Source organism: Pseudophryne corroboree, chromosome 1, assembly GCF_028390025.1.
Source record: "Pseudophryne corroboree isolate aPseCor3 chromosome 1, aPseCor3.hap2, whole genome shotgun sequence".
NCBI classification, from domain to species: domain Eukaryota; kingdom Metazoa; phylum Chordata; class Amphibia; order Anura; family Myobatrachidae; genus Pseudophryne; species Pseudophryne corroboree.
This window is the reverse complement of record NC_086444.1, coordinates 730,637,029-730,651,249: the sequence shown is the minus strand read 5'-3', so window position 1 is coordinate 730,651,249 and position 14,221 is coordinate 730,637,029. Positions and strand designations below refer to the sequence as shown.

Genomic DNA, 14,221 nt, shown 5'->3' with positions numbered 1-14,221 from the left:
CACATCTACAATGACACAACAAGGATACACCCAATCTCATCTGAGCTTGGAAGCTAAGCAGTGTTGGGCCTGGTCATTTATGTAACAGTAGTTAGAAGTAGAAAAGCTCTAACAGAAACAACAAATTTCATCTACAGCCACACAACACTGGATACGCCCAATCTCATCTGATATTGGAAGCGAAGTAGTGTTTGTCCTGGTTAGTACTTGGATGGGAGACCACCTGGGAATACAAGGTGTTGAAGGTATTTTTATACTACCAACACCGTTCTGTGATGCATTCCATTTTCAAACTTATTCATTTATGTACCAGTAGTTAGAAGTAGAAAAGCTCTAACAGAAACCACAAAGCTCATCTACAGCCACACGACACTGGATACGCCCAATCTCATCTTATCTTGGAAGCTAAACCGTGGTGGCTTGGTTAGTACTTGTATGTGAGACCACCTGGGAATAAAAGGTGCTGTAGGTATTCTTATACTGCCAACACCGTTCTGTTGATGCATTCCATTTTCAAACTTATTTATTTATGTACCAGTAGTTAGATGTAGAAAAGCTCTAACAGAAACCACAAATCACATCTACAACGACACCACAAGGATACACCCAATCTCATCTGAGCTTGGAAGCTAAGCAGTGTTGGGCCTGGTTAGTACTTGGATGAGAGACCACCTGGGAATACATTGTGCCATAGGTATTTTTATACTGCCAACACCGTTCTGTTGATGCATTCCATTTTCAAACTTATTTATTTATGTACCAGTAGTTAGTAGTAGAAAAGCTCTTACAGAAACCACAAAGCTCATCTACAGCCACACCTCACTGGATATGCCCAATCTCATCTGAACTTGGAAGCTAAGCAGTGTTGGGCCTGGTTAGTACTTGGATGGTAGACCACCTGGGAATACAAGGTGCTGTAGCTATTTTTATACTGCTAACGTCGTTCAGTTGATGCATTCCATTTTCATACTTATTTATTTATGTACCAATAGTTAGAAGCAGAAAAGCTCTAACAGAAACCACAAAGCTCATTTACAGCCACACCAGACTGGATATGCCCAATCTCTTCTGATCTTGGAAGCTAAGCAGTGTTGGTCCTGGTTAGTACTTGGATGGGAAACCACCTGGGAATAAAAGGTGCTGTAGGTATTTTTATGCTGCCAACACCGTTCTTGCGATGCATTCCATTTTCAAACTTATTCATTTATGTACCAGTAGTTAGAAGTAGAAAAGCTCTAACAGAAACAACAAAGCTCATCTACAGCCACACCACACTGGATATGCCCAATCTCCTCTGATCTTGAACGCTAAACAGTGTTGTCCCTGGTTAGTACTTGGATGGGAGACCCCCTGGGAATACAAGGTGCTGTATGTATTTTTATACTGCCAACACTGTTCTTTAGATGCATTTCATTTTCAAACTTATTCATTTATGTACCAGTAGTTAGAAGTAGAAAAGCTCTAACTAAAACAACAAATTTCATCTACAGCCACACCACACTGTATACGCCCAATCTCCTCAGATCTTGGAAGCTAAGCATTGTTGGGACTGCTTAGTACTTGGATGGGAGAATACCTGGGAATACAAGGTGCTGTAGGTATTTTTATACTGCCAACACAGTTCTATTGATGCATTCCATTTTCAAACTTATTAATTTATGCACCAGTAGTTAGAAGTAGAAAAGCTATAACAGAAACCACAAAGCTCATCTACAGACACTCCACACTGGATACGCCCAATCTCCTCTGATCTTGGAAGCTAAGCAGTGGTGTGCCTGGTTGGTACTTGGATGGGAAACCACCTGGGAATACAAGGTGCTGTAGGTAATTTTAAACTGCCAACACCGTTCTGTTGAGGCATACCATTTTCAAACTTATTCATTTATGTATCAGTTGTTAGAAGTAGAAAAGCTCTACCAGAAACCACAATGCCTATCTACAGCCACACCACACTGGATACGCCCAATCTCATCTGATCTTTAAAGCTAAGCAGTCTTGGGCCTGGTTAGTACTTGGATGGGAAACCACCTGGGAATACAAGGTGCTGTAGGTATTTTTATACTGCCAACACCGTTCTGTTGATGCATTCCATTTTCAAACTTATTCATTTATGTACCAGTAGTTAGAAGTAGAAAAGCTCTAACAGAAACTACAAATTTTGTCTACAGCCACACCACCCTGGTACGCCCAATCTCCTCTGATCTTGGAAGCTAAGCAGTGTTGGGCCTGGTTAGTACTTGGATGGGAGACCACCTGGGAATATAAGGTGCTGTAGGTATTTTTATACTGCCAACACCGTTCTGTTGAGGCATTCCATTTTCAAACTTATTCATTTATGTACCAGTAGTTAGAAGTAGAAAAGCTCTAACAGAAACCACAATGCTTATCTACAGCCACACCACACTGGATACGCTCGATTTTATCTGATCTTGAAAGCTAAGCAGTGTTGTCCCTGGTTAGTACTTGAATGGGAGACCACCTGGGAATACAAGGTGCTCTAGGTATTTTTATACTGCCAACACTATACTGTTGATGCATTCCATTTTCAAACTTATTCATTTATGTACCAGTAGTTAGAAGTAGAAAAGCTCTAACAGAAGCCACAATGCTTATCTACAGCCACACCACATTGGATATGCCCAATCTCATCTGATCTTGAAAGCTAAGCAGTGTTGGGCCTGGTTAGTACTTGGATGGGAGACCACCTGGGAATACAAGGTGCTGTATGTATTTTTATACTGCCAACACTGTTCTTTAGATGCATTCTATTTTCAAACTTATTCATTTATGTACCAGTAGTTAGAAGTAGAAAAGCTCTAACAGAAACAACTGATTTCATCTACAGCCACACCACACTGGATACGCCCTATCTCCTCTGATCTTGGAAGCTAAGCAGTGTTGGGCCTGGTTAGTACTTGGTTGGGAGACCACCTGGGAATACAAGGTGCTGTAGGTATTTTTATACTGCCAACACCGTTCTGTTGAGGCATTCCATTTTCTAACTTATTCATTTATATACAATTAGTTAGAAGTAGAAAACCTGTAACAGAAACCTCAAAACTCATCTACAGCCCCACCACACTGGGTGCGCCCAATCTCTACTGATGTTGGAAACTAAGCAGTGTTGGCCCTGGTTAGTATTTGGATGGGAGACCACCTGGGAATGGGTGCTGTATGTATTTTTATACTGCCAACGTCGTTCTGTTGATGCATTCCATTTTCAAACTTAATTATTTATGTTCCAGTAGTTAGAAGTAGAAAAGCTCTAACAGAAACAGCAAAGCTCATCTACAGCCACACCACACTGGATACGCCCAGTCTCTTCTGATGTTGGAAGCTAAGCAGTATTGGCCCTGCTTAGTACTTGGATGGGAGACCACCTGGGAATATAGGGTGCTGTAGGTATTTTTATACTGCCAACGTCGTTCTGTTGATGCATTCCATTTTCAAACTTATTCATTTATGTACCAGCAGTTAGAAGTAGAAAAGCTCTAATAGAAACCACAAAGCTCATCTACAGCCACACCTCACTGGATACGCCCAATCTCATCTGATCTTGGAAGCTAAGCAGTGTTGGGCCTAGTTAGTACTTGGATGGGAGACCACCTGGGAATACAAGGTGCTGTAGCTATTTTTATACTGCCAACGTCGTTCAGTTGATGCATTCCATTTTCATACTTATTTATTTATGTACCAATAGTTAGAAGTAGAAAAGCTCTAACAGAAACCACAAAGCTCATTTACAGCCACACCAGACTGGATATGCCCAATCTCTTCTGATCTTGGAAGCTAAGCAGTGTTGGTCCTGGTTACTACTTGGATGGGAAACCATCTGGGAATAAAAGGTGCTGTAGGTATTTTTATGCTGCCAACACCGTTCTTGCGATGCATTCCATTTTCAAACTTATTCATTTATGTACCAGTAGTTAGAAGTAGAAAAGCTCTAACAGAAACAACAAATCTCATCTACAGCAACACCACACTGGATACGGCCAATCTCATCTGATCTTGGAATTAAGCAGTGTTGGTCCTGGTTAGTACATGGATGGGAAACCACCTGGGAATACATAGTGCTGTGGGTATTTTTATACTGCCAATACCGTTCTGTTGATGCATTCCTATTTCAAACTTATTCATTTATGTACCAGTAGTTAGAAGTAGAAAAGCTCTAACAGAAACCAAAAAGCTCATCTACAGCCACAACATACTGGATATGCCCAATCTCGTCTGTTCTTGGAAGCTGAGTAGTGTTGGGCCTGGTTAGTAATTGGATGGGAGACCACCTGGGAATACAAGGTGCTGTAGGTATTTTTATACTGCCAACACCGTTCTGTTGATGCATTCCATTTTCAAACTTATTCATTTATGTACCAGTAGATAGAAGTAGAAAAGCTTTAACAGAAACCACAAAGCACATCAACAGCCACATCACACTGGGTACACCCAATCTCAAATGATCTTGGAAGCTAAGCAGTGTTGGGCCTAGTTAGTACTTGGATGGTAGACCACCTAGGAATACAAGATGCTGTAGGTATTTTTATACTGCCAACACCGTTCTGTTGATGCATTCCTATTTCAAATTTATTCATTTATGTACCAGTAGTTAGATGTAGAAAAGCTCTAACAGAAACCACGAAGAACTTCTATAGCCACACTACACTGGATATGCCCAATATCATCTGATCTTGGAAACTAAGCAGTGTTGGTCCTGGTTAGTACTTGGATGGGAGACCACCTGGGAATACAAGGTGCTATAGTTGTTTTTATACTGCCAACGCCGTTCTGTTGATGCATTCCATTTTCAAACCTATTTATTTATGTACCAGTAGTTAGAAGTAGAAAAGCTCTAACAAAATCCTCACAGCTCATCTACAGCTACACCATACTGGATACGCCCACTCTCATCTGATCTTGCAAGCTAAGCAGTGTTTGTCATGGTTAGTGCTTGGATGGGAGACCACCTGGGAATTCAAGGTACTGTAGGTATTTTTATACTGTCAACACCGTTCTGTTGATGCATTCCATTTCAAACTTATTCATTTATGTACCAGTAGTTAGAAGTAGACAAGCTCTAACAGAAACTACAAAGCTCATCTACATCCACACCACACTTTATACGTCCAATCTCATCTGTTCTTGGAAGCGTAGCAGTGTTGGAACTGGTTAGTACTTGGATGGGAATCCACCTGGGAATACAAGGTAATCTAGGTATTTTTATACTGCTAACACCGTTCTGTTGATGCATTCCTATTTCAAACTTATTCATTTATGTACCAGTAGTTAGAAGTAGAAAAGCTCTAACAGAAACCGCAAAGCTTATCTACAGCCACACCACACTGGACATGCCCGATCTCATCTTATCTTGGCAGCTAAGCAGTGCTGGGCATGGTTAGTACTTGGATGGGAGACTTCCTGGGAATACAAGGTGTTGTAGGTATATTTTTACTGCCAACACCGTTCTGTTGATGCATTCCATTTTCAATTTTATTTATTTATGTACCAGTATTTAGAAGTAGAAAAGCTCTTACAGAAACCACACAACTCATCTACAGCCACACCACACTGGATGCGCCCAATCTCATCTGATCTTAAAAGCTACGCTATGTTGAACCTGGTTAGTACTCGGATGGGAGATCACCTGGGAATACAAGGTGCTGTAGGTATTTTTATACTGCCAACACCGTTCTGTTGATGCATTCCATTTCAAACTTATTCATTTATGTACCAGTAGTTAGAAGTAGAAAAGCTCTAACAGAAACCACAAAACTCATCTACAGCCACACCACACTTTATACGTCCAATCTCATCTGTTCTTGGAAGCTAAGCAATGTTGGAACTGGTTAGAAATTGGGTGGGAGACCACCTGGGAATACAAGGTGTTGTAGGCATTTTTATACTGCTAACACCGTTCTGTTGATGCATTCCTATTTCAAACTTATTCATTTATGTACCAGTAGTTAGAAGTAGAAAAGCTCTAACAGAAACCACAAAGGTCATATACAGCCACACCACACTGGATACGCCCAATCTACTCTGATCTTGGAAACTAAGCAGTGTTGGGTCTGGTTAGTTTTGATGGGAGACCACCTGTGAATACAAGGTACTGTAGTTATTTTTTACTGCCAACACCGTTCTGTTGATGCATTCCATTTTCAAACTTATTAATTTATGTACCAGTAGTTAGAAGTAGAAAAGCTCTAACAGAAACCACAAAGCTCATCTACAGCCACACCACACTGGATACACCTAATCTCATCTGATCTTGGTAGCTAAGCAGTGTTGGACCAGGTTAGTACTTGGTTGGGAGACCACCTGGAACGACAAGGTGCTGTAGGTATTTTTATACTGCCAACACCGTTCTGTTGATGCATTACCATTTCAAATTTATTCATTTATGTACCAGTAGTTAGAAGTAGAAAAGCTCTAACAGAAACCACAAAGCACATCTACAGCCACACCACACTGGATACGCCTTATCTCATCTGATCTTGGAAGCTAAGCATTGTTGGACCTGGTTAGTACTTGGTCGGAGATCTCCTGGAAATACAAGGTACAGTAAGTATTTTTATACTGCCAACACCGTTCTGTTGATGCATTCCTATTTCAAATTTATTAATTTATGTACCAGTAGTTAGAAGTAGAAAAGATCTAATAGAAACCACAAATCTGTTCTTTAGCCACAGCACACTGGATGTCCCCAATCTCATCTGAACTTAGAAGCTAAGCAGTGTTGGGCATGGTTAGTGCTTGGATGGGAGACTGCCAGGGAATACAAGGTGCTATAGGTATTTTTATACTGTCAACACCATTCTGTTGATGCATTCCATTTTCAATCTTATTCATATATGTACCAGTAGTTAGAAGTAGAAAAGCTCTTACAGAAACCATACAACTCATCTACAGCCACACCACACTGTATATGCCCAATCTCATCAGATCTTGGAAGCTAAGCAATGTTGGGCCTGGTTAGTACTTGGATGGGAGACCACCTGGGAATACAAGGTGCTGTAGGTATTTTTATACTGCCAACATCGTTCTGTTGATAGATTCCATTTCAAACTTATTTATTTATGTACCAGTAGTTAGATGTAGAAAAGCTCTAACAGAAACCACAAATCACATCTACAATGACACAACAAGGATACACCCAATCTCATCTGAGCTTGGAAGCTAAGCAGTGTTGGGCCTGGTCATTTATGTAACAGTAGTTAGAAGTAGAAAAGCTCTAACAGAAACAACAAATTTCATCTACAGCCACACAACACTGGATACGCCCAATCTCATCTGATATTGGAAGCGAAGTAGTGTTTGTCCTGGTTAGTACTTGGATGGGAGACCACCTGGGAATACAAGGTGTTGAAGGTATTTTTATACTACCAACACCGTTCTGTGATGCATTCCATTTTCAAACTTATTCATTTATGTACCAGTAGTTAGAAGTAGAAAAGCTCTAACAGAAACCACAAAGCTCATCTACAGCCACACGACACTGGATACGCCCAATCTCATCTTATCTTGGAAGCTAAACCGTGGTGGCTTGGTTAGTACTTGTATGTGAGACCACCTGGGAATAAAAGGTGCTGTAGGTATTCTTATACTGCCAACACCGTTCTGTTGATGCATTCCATTTTCAAACTTATTTATTTATGTACCAGTAGTTAGATGTAGAAAAGCTCTAACAGAAACCACAAATCACATCTACAACGACACCACAAGGATACACCCAATCTCATCTGAGCTTGGAAGCTAAGCAGTGTTGGGCCTGGTTAGTACTTGGATGAGAAACCACCTGGGAATACATTGTGCCATAGGTATTTTTATACTGCCAACACCGTTCTGTTGATGCATTCCATTTTCAAACTTATTTATTTATGTACCAGTAGTTAGTAGTAGAAAAGCTCTTACAGAAACCACAAAGCTCATCTACAGCCACACCTCACTGGATATGCCCAATCTCATCTGAACTTGGAAGCTAAGCAGTGTTGGGCCTGGTTAGTACTTGGATGGTAGACCACCTGGGAATACAAGGTGCTGTAGCTATTTTTATACTGCTAACGTCGTTCAGTTGATGCATTCCATTTTCATACTTATTTATTTATGTACCAATAGTTAGAAGCAGAAAAGCTCTAACAGAAACCACAAAGCTCATTTACAGCCACACCAGACTGGATATGCCCAATCTCTTCTGATCTTGGAAGCTAAGCAGTGTTGGTCCTGGTTAGTACTTGGATGGGAAACCACCTGGGAATAAAAGGTGCTGTAGGTATTTTTATGCTGCCAACACCGTTCTTGCGATGCATTCCATTTTCAAACTTATTCATTTATGTACCAGTAGTTAGAAGTAGAAAAGCTCTAACAGAAACAATAAATCTCATCTACAGAACACCACACTGGATACGGCCAATCTCATCTGATCTTGGAATTAAGCAGTGTTGGTCCTGGTTAGTACATGGATGGGAAACCACCAGGGAATACATAGTGCTGTGGGTATTTTTATACTGCCAACACCGTTCTGTTGATGCATTCCTATTTCAAACTTATTCATTTATGTACCAGTAGTTAGAAGTAGAAAAGCTCTAACAGAAACCAAAAAGCTCATCTACAGCCACACCACACTGGATATGCCTAATCTCGTCTGTTCTTGGAAGCTGAGTAGTGTTGGGCCTGGTTAGTAATTGGATGGGAGACCACCTGGGAATACAAGGTGCTGTAGGTATTTTTATACTGCCAACACCGTTCTGTTGATGCATTCCATTTTCAAACTTATTCATTTATGTACCAGTAGTTAGAAGTAGAAAAGTTCTAACAGAATCCACAAAGCTCATCTACAGCCGCACCACACTAGATACGCCCAATCTCATCTGATCTTGGAAGCTAAGCAGTGTTGGGCTTGTTTAGTACTTGGATGGGAGACCACCTGGGAATACAAGGTGCTGTAAGTATTTTTATACTGCCAACACCGTTCTGTTGATGCATTCCATTTTCAAACTTATTCATTTATCTACCAGTAGATAGAAGTAGAAAAGCTTTAACAGAAACGACAAAGCACATCAACAGCCACATCACACTGGGTACGCCTAATCTCAAATGATCTTGGAAGCAAAGCAGTGTTGGGCCTAGTTAGTACTTGGGTGGGAGACCACCTAGGAATACAAGGTGCTGTGGGTATTTTTATACTGCCAACACCGTTCTGTTGATGCATTCCTATTTCAAATTTATTCATTTATGTACCAGTAGTTAGAAGTAGAAAAGCTCTAACAGAAACCACAAAGAACTTCTATAGCCACACCACGCTGGATATGCCCAATATCATCTGATCTTGGAAACTAAGCAGTGTTGGTCCTGGTTAGTACTTGTATGGGAGACCACCTGGGAATACAAGGTGCTATAGTTGTTTTTATACTGCCAACGCCGTTCTGTTGATGCATTCCATTTTCAAACCTATTTATTTATGTACCAGTAGTTAGAAGTAGAAAAGCTCTAACAAAATCCTCACAGCTCATCTACAGCTACACCACACTGGATACGCCCACTCTCATCTGGTCTTGTAAGCTAAGCAGTGTTTGTCATGGTTAGTACTTGGATGGGAGACCACCTGGGAATTCAAGGTGCTGTAGGTATTTTTATACTGTCAACACTGTTCTGTTGATGCATTCCATTTCAAACTTATTCATTTATGTACCAGTAGCTAGAAGTAGAAAAGCTCTAACAGAAACCACAAAGCTCATCTACATCCACACCACACTTTATACGTCCAATCTCATCTGTTCTTGGAAGCGTAGCAGTGTTGGAACTGGTTAGTACTTGGATGGGAAACCACCTGGGAATACTAGGTAATCTAGGTATTTTTATACTGCTAACACCGTTCTGTTGATGCATTCCTATTTCAAACTTATTCATTTATGTACCAGTAGTTAGAAGTAGAAAAGCTCTAACAGAAACCGCAAAGCTTATCTACAGCCACACCACACTGGACATACCCGATCTCATCTTATCTTGGCAGCTAAGCAGTGCTGGGCATGGTTAGTACTTGGATGGGAGACTTCCTGGGAATACAAGGTGTTGTAGGTATATTTATACTGCCAACACCGTTCTGTTGATGCATTCCATTTTCAATCATATTTATTTATGTACCAGTAGTTAGAAGTAGAAAAGCTCTTACAGAAACCACACAACTCATCTACAGCCACACCACACTGGATATGCCCAATCTTATCTGATCTTAAAAGCTACGCTATGTTGAACCTGGTTAGTACTCGGATGGGAGATCACCTGGGAATACAAGGTGCTGTAGGTATTTTTATACTGCCAACACCGTTCTGTTGATGCCTTCCATTTCAAACTTATTCATTTATGTACCAGTAGTTAGAAGTAGAAAAGCTCTAACAGAAACCACAAAGCTCATCTACAGCCACACCACACTTTATACGTCCAATCTCATCTGTTCTTGGAAGCTAAGCATTGTTGGAACTGGTTAGAAATTGGGTGGGAGACCACCTGGGAATACAAGGTGATGTAGGCATTTTTATACTGCTAACACCGTTCTGTTGATGCATTCCTATTTCAAACTTATTCATTTATGTACCAGTAGTTAGAAGTAGAAAAGCTCTAACAGAAACCACAAAGCTCATATACAGCCACACCACACTGGATGCGCCCAATCTAATCTGATCTTGGAAGCTAAGCAGTGTTGGGCCTGGTTAGTACTTTGATGGGAGACCACCCGGGAATAAAAGGTGCTGTAGGTATTTTTATACTGCCAACACTGTTCTGTTGATGCATTCCATTTCAAACTTATTCATTAATGTACCGGTAGTTAGAAGTAGAAAAGCTCTAACAGAAACCACAAAGCTCATCTACAGCCACACCACACTGGATACGCCCAATATCATCTGATCTTGGCAGCTAAGCAATGTTGGTCCAGGTTAGTACTTGGATGGGATACCACCTGGGAATACAAGGTGCTGTAGGTATTTTTATACTGCCAACACCTTTCTTTTTGAGGCATTCCATTTGCAAACTTATTCATTTATGTACCAGTAGTTAGAAGTAGAAAAGCTCTAACAGAAACAACAAAACTCATCTACAGCCACACCACGCTGGATACGCCCAATCTACTCTGATCTTGGAAGCTAAGCAGTGTTGGGTCTGGTTAGTTTTGATGGGAGACCACCTGTGAATACAAGGTACCGTAGTTATTTTTTACTGCCAACACCGTTCTGTTGATGCATTCCATTTTCAAACTTATTAATTTATGTACCAGTAGTTAGAAGTAGAAAAGCTCTAACAGAAACCACAAAGCTCATCTACAGCCACACCACACTGGATACACCTAATCTCATCTGATCTTGGTAGCTAAGCAGTGTTGGACCAGGTTAGTACTTGGTTGGGAGACCACCTGGAAGGACAAGGTGCTATAGGTATTTTTATACTGCCAACACCGTTCTGTTGATGCATTACCATTTCAAATTTATTCATTTATGTACCAGTAGTTAGAAGTAGAAAAGCTCTAATAGAAACCAAAAAGCACATCTACAGCCACACCACACTGGATACGCCTTATCTCATCTGATCTTGGAAGCTAAGCATTGTTGGACCTGGTTAGTACTTGGTCGGAGATCTCCTGGAAATACAAGGTACAGTAAGTATTTTTATACTGCCAACACCGTTCTGTTGATGCATTCCTATTTCAAATTTATTCATTTATGTACCAGTAGTTAGAAGTAGAAAAGATCTAATAGAAACCACAAATCTGTTCTACAGCCACAGCACACTGGATGTCCCCAATCTCATCTGAACTTAGAAGCTAAGCAGTGTTTGGCCTGATTAGTAGTTGGATGGGAGACCACCTGGGAATAAAAGTTGCTGTAGGTATTTTTATACTGCCAACACTGTTCTGTTGATGCATTCCATTTTCAAACTTATTCATTTATGTACCAGTAGTTAGAAGTAGAAAAGCTCTAACAGAAGCTACAAATCTGTTCTACAGTCACACCACACTGTATGTTCCCAATCTCATCTGATCTAGGAAGCTAAGCAGTGTTGGGCATGGTTAGTGCTTGGATGGGAGACTGCCAGGGAATACAAGGTGCTATAGGTATTTTTATACTGTCAACACCATTCTGTTGATGCATTCCATTTTCAATCTTATTCTGTTAGGGTCTCCTGCCCTGTGCTGCCACGTCGTCATGGCAACCGGGAGACAAGTGCTAGTGGAGTAACCTGAGCGCAGCTGATACTCCGGTTCGGGTCTTTTGCTGTGCAGTGGTTATAGGCTCTGTGCACGGCAGGGGATCCGGTGCTGGTTTTTGTGCTCACAGTCTGTGAGGTCTGAGTGGGGCGTGGACGTGCTGTCCTGCTTTATAAGGCCTCTTTTCAGGGTAAGCAGATGCTGCTGAATCTTTGTTGGTTAGTCAGTTCATGAAAGTTAGCCAGTACTGTGTAGCTTTGTATTTGTTTGTTGCTTACTGCAAATAGGCCTGGGGATTTGGTATTACACTCTGCCAATCCAGACCTAGCAGTAAGACTGGAGTCAGTCGTTTAGCTTGCTGGGGTTCTGTTACCACTCTGTGAACTTAGCACGTTTGCGGCTGTATTCTAAGACTTGCCTGTCTAATCCTGTCTCACTGTGCTAGGTGTCAGGGGTCAGTTTAGTGGCAGTCAGCTAAAACCTGTGCACTGCAAGTGAGAAATAGGATTGTGGAGACTCTCCTTGTGTCTATCATTCCATCTCTGACCAAGGAGTTTACTGCCACACCCGTTGGTAACCCTTTAGGGTTTTGCTGTTGCCCTTAGCAACAGCATTTCGGGTTCTCTATGTATTAAAACACAACATCTTGCTTTTTCCATCTGTGCAGTTCTAATACAAAGGAGATACCCAGTTCCTTAGCCTCTGGGCTTCTCTGTTCACTTTGTGTGTATTTTGTTACCCTATTACCTTCTGTGTACGTTATGTCATATTCCCCAGTTTGTCTGTGAGTCCATTTGTTTTGCATAACAGTTCAAACACCAGTACATTCCTGCAGACACTGGAGTGCATAACAGTTCTGACACCAGTACTTTCCTGCAGGCACTGGTGTGCATAACATATTCAGCAGCCTAATACTCCTGTTGAAATTTTGTGGGAATATGGAGCATACCCCTCAAAATACGTTGCAACAGGTGGTCGATCAGGTGCAGGTCCTGACTCGACAATTTAATGATTTGTCCATTAAAATGCACACCTCCCAGGCTGCTGGTGGAGCTCCCGCAGCAGCAGCACCTGCAGGGGTTAAGGAGCCGAAAGTAAATCTCCCGGATCGTTTTTCTGGAGATCGCTCGCAGTTCTTTTGTTTCAAGGAGAGCTGCAAGCTATACTTCCGGCTTAGGCCTCAGTCTTCTGGGTCGGAGATTCAGCGGGTGGGCATAGTGATTTCCTTGCTACAAGGAGACCCACAGGTCTGGGCATATGGGTTGCAGCCTGACTGTCCGTCGCTTAAAAGTGTTGATGCTTTTTTTACGGCACTGGGCATGTTGTATGATGACCCTGACAAGACGGCCTCAGCCGAGGCTCAGATTTCGATCCTTAAGCAAGGGCGAAGGCCAGTTGAGGTTTACTGTACGGAGTTTCGGAGGTTGGCCCATGATACCCAGTGGAATGACCCAGCCCTGAGACACCAGTACCGAAGAGGTCTTTCTAACCAGATAAAGGACCAACTGGTACAATATCCCTTGCCTGATAGCTTGGATCAGCTCATGCAGTTATCCATCCGGGTGGATAGACGGCTGAGAGAGCGTAGGCTTGAAAGGGAGACTGAGATTTCCTTCCTTCCCAAGGGAACCTCAGACTCTGAGGAATTTTCTGAGGAGCCTATGCAGATTGGGGCTACCCGCCTCTCCTCGCGTGAGAAGACGCGGAGGAGACAGCAGGGGTTGTGTTTGTACTGTGGGAATAAAGGTCATGTGGTAGTATCATGCCCAGAAAAGCCGGAAAACTTCAGGGCCTGAGGGTGATGGGAAATATCCTGTCAGGCCAGAAGTCAGAATTTCCCAAGAAGACTTTTATCATTCCGGTGACCTTGAAGATCCTCGGTCAAACTGTCAAGACTGAGGCCTTTGTGGACAGTGGGGCCGACGGGGTTTTTATGGACCGCCAATTCGCCCTGAAACACTCTGTTCCCTTAGTACCCTTGGCATCGGAAATTGAGATTTGTGGGTTAAACGGGGAACCATTATCCCAAGG

At 41.9% G+C, this 14,221-nt stretch overlaps 4 non-coding genes and 31 pseudogenes across 4 annotated transcripts; all 35 read left to right on the top strand.

The window, feature by feature from the left end:
• The first annotated feature begins 129 nt into the window (after positions 1-129).
• On the top strand, positions 130-248 carry LOC134940941 (5S ribosomal RNA; annotated as a pseudogene).
• Positions 249-804: 556 nt separating this feature from the next.
• On the top strand, positions 805-923 carry LOC134935965 (5S ribosomal RNA). Its single transcript, XR_010180428.1, has one exon. It is a non-coding gene; the product is annotated as a 5S ribosomal RNA (ribosomal RNA).
• Positions 924-1,030: 107 nt separating this feature from the next.
• LOC134938282 (5S ribosomal RNA) lies at positions 1,031-1,149 on the top strand (annotated as a pseudogene).
• A 107-nt stretch (positions 1,150-1,256) lies between these two features.
• On the top strand, positions 1,257-1,375 carry LOC134948015 (5S ribosomal RNA; annotated as a pseudogene).
• A 107-nt stretch (positions 1,376-1,482) lies between these two features.
• LOC134947532 (5S ribosomal RNA) lies at positions 1,483-1,601 on the top strand (annotated as a pseudogene).
• A 107-nt stretch (positions 1,602-1,708) lies between these two features.
• Positions 1,709-1,827, top strand: LOC134944274 (5S ribosomal RNA; annotated as a pseudogene).
• Positions 1,828-1,934: 107 nt separating this feature from the next.
• LOC134932520 (5S ribosomal RNA) lies at positions 1,935-2,053 on the top strand (annotated as a pseudogene).
• A 107-nt stretch (positions 2,054-2,160) lies between these two features.
• Positions 2,161-2,278, top strand: LOC134934706 (5S ribosomal RNA; annotated as a pseudogene).
• A 107-nt stretch (positions 2,279-2,385) lies between these two features.
• LOC134948562 (5S ribosomal RNA) lies at positions 2,386-2,504 on the top strand (annotated as a pseudogene).
• A 107-nt stretch (positions 2,505-2,611) lies between these two features.
• Positions 2,612-2,730, top strand: LOC134949156 (5S ribosomal RNA; annotated as a pseudogene).
• Positions 2,731-2,837: 107 nt separating this feature from the next.
• LOC134944416 (5S ribosomal RNA) lies at positions 2,838-2,956 on the top strand (annotated as a pseudogene).
• Positions 2,957-3,286: 330 nt separating this feature from the next.
• On the top strand, positions 3,287-3,405 carry LOC134936333 (5S ribosomal RNA; annotated as a pseudogene).
• Positions 3,406-3,512: 107 nt separating this feature from the next.
• LOC134953312 (5S ribosomal RNA) lies at positions 3,513-3,631 on the top strand. The gene has a single exon (XR_010185532.1). It is a non-coding gene; the product is annotated as a 5S ribosomal RNA (ribosomal RNA).
• Positions 3,632-3,738: 107 nt separating this feature from the next.
• Positions 3,739-3,857, top strand: LOC134947043 (5S ribosomal RNA; annotated as a pseudogene).
• Positions 3,858-4,189: 332 nt separating this feature from the next.
• LOC134949003 (5S ribosomal RNA) lies at positions 4,190-4,308 on the top strand (annotated as a pseudogene).
• A 107-nt stretch (positions 4,309-4,415) lies between these two features.
• Positions 4,416-4,534, top strand: LOC134942409 (5S ribosomal RNA; annotated as a pseudogene).
• A 107-nt stretch (positions 4,535-4,641) lies between these two features.
• On the top strand, positions 4,642-4,760 carry LOC134938648 (5S ribosomal RNA; annotated as a pseudogene).
• Positions 4,761-5,318: 558 nt separating this feature from the next.
• LOC134943643 (5S ribosomal RNA) lies at positions 5,319-5,437 on the top strand (annotated as a pseudogene).
• Positions 5,438-5,544: 107 nt separating this feature from the next.
• On the top strand, positions 5,545-5,663 carry LOC134950955 (5S ribosomal RNA; annotated as a pseudogene).
• A 555-nt stretch (positions 5,664-6,218) lies between these two features.
• Positions 6,219-6,337, top strand: LOC134933381 (5S ribosomal RNA; annotated as a pseudogene).
• Positions 6,338-6,895: 558 nt separating this feature from the next.
• Positions 6,896-7,014, top strand: LOC134936605 (5S ribosomal RNA). Its single transcript, XR_010180523.1, has one exon. It is a non-coding gene; the product is annotated as a 5S ribosomal RNA (ribosomal RNA).
• A 232-nt stretch (positions 7,015-7,246) lies between these two features.
• Positions 7,247-7,365, top strand: LOC134940919 (5S ribosomal RNA; annotated as a pseudogene).
• Positions 7,366-7,921: 556 nt separating this feature from the next.
• On the top strand, positions 7,922-8,040 carry LOC134935888 (5S ribosomal RNA). Its single transcript, XR_010180420.1, has one exon. It is a non-coding gene; the product is annotated as a 5S ribosomal RNA (ribosomal RNA).
• A 107-nt stretch (positions 8,041-8,147) lies between these two features.
• Positions 8,148-8,266, top strand: LOC134938271 (5S ribosomal RNA; annotated as a pseudogene).
• A 331-nt stretch (positions 8,267-8,597) lies between these two features.
• Positions 8,598-8,716, top strand: LOC134942277 (5S ribosomal RNA; annotated as a pseudogene).
• Positions 8,717-8,823: 107 nt separating this feature from the next.
• Positions 8,824-8,942, top strand: LOC134951707 (5S ribosomal RNA; annotated as a pseudogene).
• A 107-nt stretch (positions 8,943-9,049) lies between these two features.
• LOC134943603 (5S ribosomal RNA) lies at positions 9,050-9,168 on the top strand (annotated as a pseudogene).
• Positions 9,169-9,275: 107 nt separating this feature from the next.
• On the top strand, positions 9,276-9,394 carry LOC134941748 (5S ribosomal RNA; annotated as a pseudogene).
• Positions 9,395-9,501: 107 nt separating this feature from the next.
• LOC134948602 (5S ribosomal RNA) lies at positions 9,502-9,620 on the top strand (annotated as a pseudogene).
• Positions 9,621-9,952: 332 nt separating this feature from the next.
• Positions 9,953-10,071, top strand: LOC134940211 (5S ribosomal RNA; annotated as a pseudogene).
• Positions 10,072-10,629: 558 nt separating this feature from the next.
• On the top strand, positions 10,630-10,748 carry LOC134954408 (5S ribosomal RNA; annotated as a pseudogene).
• A 106-nt stretch (positions 10,749-10,854) lies between these two features.
• On the top strand, positions 10,855-10,973 carry LOC134934501 (5S ribosomal RNA; annotated as a pseudogene).
• Positions 10,974-11,304: 331 nt separating this feature from the next.
• On the top strand, positions 11,305-11,423 carry LOC134933325 (5S ribosomal RNA; annotated as a pseudogene).
• Positions 11,424-11,755: 332 nt separating this feature from the next.
• LOC134950866 (5S ribosomal RNA) lies at positions 11,756-11,874 on the top strand (annotated as a pseudogene).
• Positions 11,875-11,981: 107 nt separating this feature from the next.
• Positions 11,982-12,100, top strand: LOC134950155 (5S ribosomal RNA; annotated as a pseudogene).
• The last annotated feature ends 2,121 nt before the right edge of the window (positions 12,101-14,221 follow it).